The sequence below is a fragment of the Notothenia rossii genome, assembly GCF_949606895.1.
Source record: "Notothenia rossii genome assembly, chromosome: 2".
Taxonomy (NCBI): Eukaryota; Metazoa; Chordata; class Actinopteri; order Perciformes; family Nototheniidae; genus Notothenia; species Notothenia rossii.
Genome location: NC_136904.1, coordinates 56815298 through 56824313, shown reverse-complemented (window position 1 = coordinate 56824313; position 9016 = coordinate 56815298). Strand labels below are relative to the sequence as shown.

Genomic DNA, 9016 nt, shown 5'->3' with positions numbered 1-9016 from the left:
TGTTACAATAAAACAAAAAATATATAATTGTTGTCTTGTTACTACGGTATTAGTATTGTTGTTGTTAGTAAAGAAATGTTATTGAAAGAGCCTTACATTTCTATTATACATTAAGTGGAGCTGCTTAGAATAATAAAGATGTTAAATAGTCCTGCCCTAACAATGAAGTGAGTGAGATGTCAATCAAACAGTAGGCGCCCACAATGAAGTGTAACCAGGCGCAGTAAGTGAACACACCTGTGAAAGTGAACCACAATTTTACATTTGAATCCTTTTAGTTTTCATTCCACATGCATTGAAACAACGCCATGTGAAACCCGAACACACTCCTTCAGGGGAGACTGTGAATGCTAGCAGGTGATTGGTCAATACCAGCTCCAACATTCTGCGACCAATAATCTTGGCGAATTCTTCCCGCCTTCAACATGTAACAGAGGAGAAGATGGGTGTTTCTCAATGTCGAGGAAGGCTCCTCCAGAGCCACTATTTAAAGGATGATACGTCATCGAGTCCCGCCGCAGAACTGTTCCAATGTAAAGGATCCTTGGAATTCTACCGTGGACTGAATCCTTCGTTGCGGGAAATTTCGAGGCTGCACATGTGTATCCTCCGCGGTCTTAAAATCCCCACAATGCTTTGCGCACGGACCAATTTCCCAAATATTTGCTGGAAATCGCGCTCCATTTAAGGCAGGGCCACGCACATGACGCACACCTGCACACCTGTAGCCTGTTCCACCATTCTTTGTTTTCCGAGGCTAAGGATTCTTGACCTGACTCGGAAGACATGTCCTAACAAGGAAGCGTCCTCGACATTGAGAAACACCCGATATCTAAATGAGCTCGTCTTGGGGGTGTGTCCCCAGGAAGTGCTCCGGACTCTGAGGAAAATACTCGTTGTGGCCAAACGGCAGTACTACAATTTCTGTGAGGTCCCTGGGCCCAGAAAGACTTTTTCCCATTGACTAACATTGGGAAAGAGCAGTGGCGGAGCTGGGGGTGGCTGGGGGTTGGCCGTGGCCACCCCCAGCTGAATCCTGGCCACCCCAAACACCCTCACCACGGCGGCCCAAACTATTTTAGAACATTAAGAAAAAAATGTTTGAGTAACCTTTCATCATTCATCAATAATTAACATTAATATAACGTTATATTGATAATGTACTCACTAAACTTACAATTCATTTAACTTATTTTCTTCCAAAAGTTAATTATCCAAAGCCTTTATACACCCCCTTCTATTTACATGTAATGGTTTGGTCCCGCCTCTGCCTCCAAACGGCACTTTCTAGCAGAGAGTGAGAGCATGTAAGCAGGGATGCTAGTACTTACGTGTGTGCCATGTCTCAACCACTCAAAAAGTCAGGCTTTCAAAAAGAAAAGAAAGGAGAGAAAGAAAAGAGAGGGACTAAAGGGCGACAGTATGTCCAGGGGTGCCGCCAGGGATTTTGGGCTCCGTGAAAAGATATCAAATTGGGCCCCCCCATCACCAGGCCCAGGCCACGCCAACCAAGCAAAATTGCTAACCACACCTCCAGAACCCAACCCACTCATTTATGCTTTAAATAACTCCACCTGTACAGGCTTGCATCTATCTTGTAGTCCAATACTAACCGAACAATATTTACTGACACTGAGCTGTGAAAATATAACACTGTGCAGACGTGCAACATTCTGCTGCAGTAGAATTCACTATTTGATATAACACTAACATTCCTGACAATAAATATCAATTGTCATCTTTTATGGTGTACATGCCTAACAATAACATTTATGAATGGAACATTCTCAACATGAATGCATAAATCCAAATACATATAACTTAAATATACATGACCTCTTAAATTAAAATAAAGTGAACATTACCACCAACAAAATCATTTATAAAATGCTATAACACAAAAAATAACATAAGCAGCAGATTTTAAAATTAAATATACATACCAACTACAAAATATGCAGGTATTAAAGTGGAATACAACGGAAATGGAAATGAAAAGGCCTTATGGTGGTGCCAAATCAGAGCCTATTACCTTTTCTCAGTCTTTTTTTTACAGCTTCCTCACTTTGTCTGTCCTTTTCCTCACTTTGTCTGTCCCTTTCTGTACACCTTCTCTTGTCTTCACTGGAGCCTTCATCCTCATCATCTACACTGGTACTGCCACTGGCACTGTCACTGTCCTTCACCTCTTCCTCCACTTCCACACACCTTCCTGACAAAACTGAAGAGGGCCCTGGCTCTGTAGAGTGTACATGACACATATGATAATATATTATTTAATATTAGTATTAATATCATAACCAAAATGTTGGTGATTAACATTTTATTTACCTAATACAGACTGATCACTCAACGCTTCAAACATCCTAAATAGACTAAAAGCAGTTTTTTGTCTTATATAGATCAGTGGCTATGTGGGAAAATACTGTGTTTGAAATGTATAATTTAAATTAGATGTTAGCTTTTTGTTTTGATATATATATATGTGTTGTATTCCAGTCTCCCTTCAGATATGTTAAGTGGCAACACAATGCTGCTCACCTCCTTCAGTTGGGAGAAAAGCTGGTTCAGGTTCAGCCTTATAAGGGGACAGGGCTGCTGAGCCTGAAGATGGATCTGTTGGTCCTGGCACCAGGGGGAGGGACAACTGATTTAGTATGAATAACTGATAAACATGTACCTGCATTTAATGTCAGCTAAAAGAGCAGTGAAATGAAAAACCTCTGAATTTTCTGTGAAGATATTAACAGTAGCCTACTTAATGTCAGCTTAGTAAAAAAAAACATTACAATTTACAATGGACTACGCTTAGCTAACAGACTAAATTCCACCACTCATGGCCCACACCCACCGCATCCCTCCTCACATGCTTTCACTCTGCTAGAAAAGTGCTGCGTTTGGAGGCAGGAGTCTTAGGACCAAACCATTACATGTAAATAGAGGGGGGTGTACAGAGGCTTTGGATAATTAACTTTAGGAAGAAAATAAGTTAAATGAATCGTAAGTTTAGTGAGTAGCCTACTACGCAATATAACGTTATATTAATGTTAATTATTGATGAAAGGGTACTTACATTTTTTTTCTTAATGTTCTAAACATTTTGGGGCCCCCTGCTAGTCATGGGCCCTTAGAATCGTCCTAACCTTTCACCCCCTTACGGCGCCCCTGAGTATGTCACCCAGTATTTCAAGAGAAAAGTTGAGTGTGGTCCATGAGACGTGGAAATTAGTCTGTTAGCTAAGCATAGTCCATTGTAAATAATCATTTTTATGTTGTTTTTTTTTACTAAGCTGACATTAACCCTCTGGAGTCTAAGGGTATTTTCTCGATTTTTAGATGTTTTCTTAAATCACCTTTTAAATGTATTTCTTCTAACATGGCACCCCATGTGTTCAATATCAAAATGTTCAGGACAATCTCTGGTATTGCTATATATGCAAATTACTCACCTTAGAGCACTGTGTGATGAGATAAGTTACATTACATTGCATTTAGCTGACGCTTTTATCCAAAGCGACTTACAATAAGTGCATTCGACCAGGAAGATACAACCTTTAAGAAAACAGAATCATATAAGTACATTCAGGTTTCATAGGAAGGGCCAGATCCATTCGCAGCATGGTACGCAAGTACCAGCGTCTTGAAGTGGATTCTAGCAGTTACTGGAAGCCAGTGAAGGGAGCGGAGGAGCGGCGTGGTGTGGGAGAATTTGGGAAGGTTGAAGACCAGACGAGCCGCTGCATTCTGGATGAGCTGCAGAGGTCGGATGGCACATGCAGGTAGACCAGCCAGGAGGGAGTTGCAGTAGTCTAGGCGTGAGATGACGAGAGCCTGGACCAGAATCTGCGCTGATGTCTGGGTCAGCTGGGGACGTATCCTCCTGATGTTGTAAAGCGTGTATCTGCAGCAGCGGGTTGTAGCAGCGATGTTTGCAGTGAAGGACAGTTTGTTATCTAGGGTCACACCCAGATTCCTTGCAGTCTGAGTCGGGGAAACAACAGAGGTGCCGATGTTGATTGTTAGGTCAAGAGTGGGACAATCTTTTCCCGGAAGGAAGAGCAGTTCAGTCTTGTCAAGGTTGAGCTTGAGGTGATGAGCAGACATCCACCGAGAGATGTCTGCTAGGCAAGCAGAGATGCTAAGTAGCTAAGATAAGTAGCTCAAAAGCTTAAAATTTGACATCTGATTTTCGGAAAATCGTCAACTCTTGTGAAAACACAAATTTACTCATGTGATCGAATTGTTTTGGTGTTTTAGATTTGGTTACCAAAGTCTTAGGATCACAAAAGTATTGAAATATTTGAATTACACTGTATATAAATGTGTAATTCATGTCTAAAATGAAAATAAATAAATTCGAATTTTGAGTAAAACAGGTGTTTATCACTCGACTTTCACCACAGCAGGGACTGAGATACATTAGGACTGACTAATGACTTAATATTACATACCAAGGTTCATGTGATGTGTAGAAATACAAATTGAGCATTCAAACTTTTTATTCAATCAACAATTTATTATAAATAGGTTTTTTTCAACTAACTATTTATATAAATATAAGAAACTGGAAAATCTCACTATTTACAATGTTGAACATCAGAACTTTCAACCAACTCGTCATTATAAATGTCAACACAGTGTCAAGGTCTTTGTATGTCTTCCAAAACAGTGGGTCTGGCTGCTGTGAAGATGGGGGTGATGGTGCATGGGCTGCTGTGTAGGTGAGGTGTACAAGTGCTATACGAGACCTCCACGAGACCTCCTTGCTGGTTGAAGGTGATGGCTGTGGTGGAGCCTTTGTGCTGAGGTGTATCTTGACCTGGTGGCAGCCGCAGATGGAGGTGGAGGCAGCTGTAGTGATGCTGGTCTGCTGGTCCTTGGTGGCGATGGCTCTAGTGAAGGCCCTTGAGCCACGGTAGATCTTGACCGGGGGGCCGGCACAGATGGATGTTCTGGCTCCTGATTACAAAGTCTCATCTGTACAGGACGGTAAAATAATCACAGGCACACATATAAATAAATCTATGACAAAGTCTCATCTGTACAGAACAGTATGATAAAATAATCACAGGAACACATATAAATAAATCTATGACAGCCTACAGAACAGTATGATACAATAATCAATAGCAAAAACATGTCGATAGCCACTGTGAATGTCTCCGTTGTGGGACGAATAAATGATTAATTTAATCATCTACACATGTAATCTCACTTTTACACACCAAAATAACGTTAACACAGAGTAAACGTTTGCTAATGGAGAGTCTATTTTTTCCCAAGAAAAAGTTCATGACTATCGATAAAAAATATATCAATAAACCTATTGTTACTTTTCGCGGTATTCCCCACACATTGCCAGTACACTATTACTGTAATATTTACACTGACTTACCCATGTCCAAATGGATCTTTGTTGTTGTCTTTGTATTCTTCTACTTCAGAAGAGTCGAAGACTTCAGGTTCTGAGGCTCTATCTTCACTGCTGCTAGCGAATAAAATCTCGAGCGAAGTCGGCGACTGTAAAGTTTTAAGCCATTTTCTGTCTCTCTCTTTCTCCTCACAGACGTAAACTGATGGTAGACACGTGATTTATGTTTTTTTTTAGTTGGTGTTTTTTTTTAGTTGGTGTTTTTTAGTTAGTCCTTAGTGATTTCTCAATGTCCATTGGTCATTTCAGAACATGATGGCTGCCGGCCGAGATTGCCTTGACGGACCACGATCACCAATCCCAATCACCAATCCCACACAGTGTAAAGTCAAGCTGCTTTGAGCGGCCATATTGCCTGCTGTGCCCTGGTTACAGTCTCACAGGAGATACCGCTGGAAAGCTACACTTTCAGCAATTCCGCGGATGTCTGAATCATATTTCTACTCCTTGTAATCGAAAATATATGGTTAATTTATGTAAATTATGCGCATAATTTACATATATTTGCGTCCACCGACTCCAGAGGGTTTTAAGTACTGTAGCGATCTGCATTTATTGTTCAAGTGTTCTGTTAACTGTTTGTGTCAGGCTTCTGTGAGGAGAGCAGGTAGGGGCGGGGTTGGGGAGCAGAGGGTTTGGTGTGTGTGTGTCTGTGTGGGCGCGTGCAGGAGAGTGAGAGGTTGGCGCGAGAGGAGAGAGAGTGAGAAAGGACGGATGAGAGCCGTTGGTTGTTAATAAACCTGTTTAACTTGAGAACGCTTCACTCGTCATTCCGACACGTCCGGGTGGACGTTACATTGGTGTCAGAAGTAAAAAAAACAACAACAAAAAACAGAGTTTTATCCGCTAATCGCCGGTAGCCGCAGCTAGCACTGACTCGGCTAACGTTAGCTCTGCTTCATCGGCCGGTAAATAATGGAAGCACAGATGAACCGGACCGGAGCTCGTCCGAAAGTCAAGGAGGAGATGGATGGCTTATGGCGTGGCTCAGAAGACAATTTATGGCGTGAATTAAATGCTGCTGCCGGTTTCGACTCAGCCGGCGGGAAGCGGCACGTCGGCGCAGGGACCTCCCCCGGGAGTGGCGCGGCGCCGGTTGTAAACAATGATGGCGGCGCCCGGCTCCAAGTTAAAACACCGAAATACAACGGTAAAGCCGACTGGGAAGCCTTCCATGCCCAATTTGAACTGTTATCACGGGCTGTGGGCTGGTCTGAGGACAATAAGGCGCTCCAGCTGGCCCTGTGTATTACAGATGAAGCTTTATCCTGTTTGCTACTGCTCAGCCCGGCTGAAAGAACTGACTATGGGGCCTTGGTTGGGGCTCTGAAGCGGCGGTTTGGACAATGCAGCCAGCCTGGGGTGCTGCGTTCGGAGCTGTCAAGCAGACAGAGACAGCCGGGTGAGCCGCTCCGCATATTGGCTAATGACATTGAAACCCTGGCGAGAAGGGCATACAGCCACATGTCCCCTGAGGTGCAGAGCGAGCTGGCTAGGGACCAGTTTATCCGGGCCATAACCCCCAGGGAGCTGCGCGTCCAGACACAACTGGCACATCCCCGCTCTCTGCAGGAAGCACTGGAGCTGGCGTTGGAGAGAGAGGTTGTAGGAGGGGCGGCAGAGAGCACGCACACGGGAGGCGGCCCGGTTGTGAGAACGGTGAGACAGGAGGAGCCAGGACAAGAGAAACCAGCATGGGCGGCTGAGTTGACTGAGCTAATCCGTGCTATGGCACTGCAATCGCCGCAGGGCAGCAACCGTCCTCGTCGGGGTCCTCTGGTGTGTTGGGGGTGCGGCCAGGTCGGCCATATTAGCACAAGGTGCCCCATGAATGCTGATATTCAGGGAAACGCCCCCGGGTCTGTGTAAATGGGACGTCACAGACCCCCGCCGTTGGGTCCCATCCTGCCTGGTCTCCAGTGGACAGAGCCCAGCTGCACGGAGGGGGGAGCGGGGCTCCGCTTCCCCCAGAAGCAAACGACATCGCAGAGTCTGTGAGGGTGGTGGGCTGGACTCACGCGGGGGATTTCTGCCATGTCCCCGTCACCCTGGCAGGGGCCCCATGGACGGCCCTTGTTGACACCGGCTCCACAGCGACACTGATGAGACCGGACGTGGTCCCAGCGGGGACACGGTTGACACCCACTCTGGTGAAACTGCGAACAGTAACCGGTGAGCTAGCCCCTATGCTTGGGAGAGGGGTGGTGGTTATACAGGTGGGGGGGCTGTCAGTGTCTGTTAAGGTGTGGGTTGCGGCAGTACAGGACTCCTGCATATTAGGACTTGACTTTCTGCGGGTTGCACGCTGTGTGCTAGACCTGGGGAGGAACACGCTGGCCTTTCCAGGGGGTCCCACAGTTGAAATGGTGCACCCCACACTTGCCACGACACCACACCCACCTACATCAAGAGTGACTGAAACACTTCCCCCACCCCAAACCCCCCCCCCTGCAGCCATGCCCCCTGTCATCAATGCTAACCCCAGCCCCAACCCCACACCCCGTACTCCAGTTGATGTACGGCCCCCGGCCCCGGAACAACAATCTGCAGCTCTAAAGGGGGACAGACGGGCGGCAGTGAAGGAGGTGTGGAAACGCAGCTGTGATGACTTAAAACCCGAGCAGCGGGAGGAACTGTGGCAAGTGCTGTGGGAGTTTAAGGACATTTTTGCTCTGACAGAAGAGGAAGTGGGCCTGACACACCTGGTGCAGCACGATATCGACACGGGCGACGCACGGCCCCTCAAGACACGCCCCCGCCGCCTTCCCCTGGCCCATCAGACAGCAGCAGACAGCGCTATTGATGAGATGCTGTCAGCTGGCATTATTGAGCCCTCTGACAGCCCCTGGGCCTCGGGGGTTGTGATGGTCAATAAGAAGAAGAGTTCAAAGATGAGGTTTTGTGTGGACTACAGACCGCTGAACAGTGTGACCAAGAAAGACTCATACCCGCTGCCCCGCATAGATGAGTGTTTGGACTTGGTGTCTGGCTCATCCTGGTTCTCCTCTTTAGACCTGCGCAGCGGGTATTGGCAAGTTCCCCTCAGCCCAGAAGCCAGACCAAAGACAGCTTTTTGCACTGGGAGGGGGCTGTGGCAGTTTCGAGTCCTCTCCTTCGGCCTGTGCAACGCTCCGGCCACGTTTGAGCGGTTGATGGAAAGGGTGCTCGCTGACGTTCCCCGACAGGAGTGCCTGGTCTACCTGGACGATATCCTGGTCCATGGTAGCTCCTTCCAGGCGGCTTTAGGAGCCCTGCGGCGGGTTCTACAGAGGATAGCAGCAGCGGGGTGAAGCTCCACCCCGACAAGTGCTGTTTCTTGAGGAGAGAGTTGGAGTTCCTGGGGCACCGAGTCGGAGGAGAGGGCATCAGCACGCTGGAGGAGAAGGTGCGGGCAGTAAAGGACTGGCCAGCCCCCATCAATCTGCGGGAGCTGAAGAGCTTCATTGGGTTAGCGTCGTACTACAGGCGGTTCGTGCGTGGCTTCTCTTGCATAGCTGCACCCCTGTTCCGCCTGCAACAGAAAGACTGTGATTTTGCTTGGACTCCAGAGTGTGAGCTGGCCTTCAGCTCTTTAAAGAAGGCCTT

At 46.7% G+C, this 9016-nt stretch overlaps 1 long non-coding RNA gene across 1 annotated transcript; it reads right to left on the bottom strand.

The window, feature by feature from the left end:
- Nucleotides 1-1728: 1728 nt before the first annotated feature.
- On the bottom strand, nt 1729-3162 carry LOC307025832. Its single transcript, XR_013804289.1, has 2 exons — nt 2542-3162; nt 1729-2239 (listed from the first exon to the last, which is right to left on the bottom strand). It is a non-coding gene; the product is annotated as an uncharacterized lncRNA (long non-coding RNA).
- Nucleotides 3163-9016: the final 5854 nt, after the last annotated feature.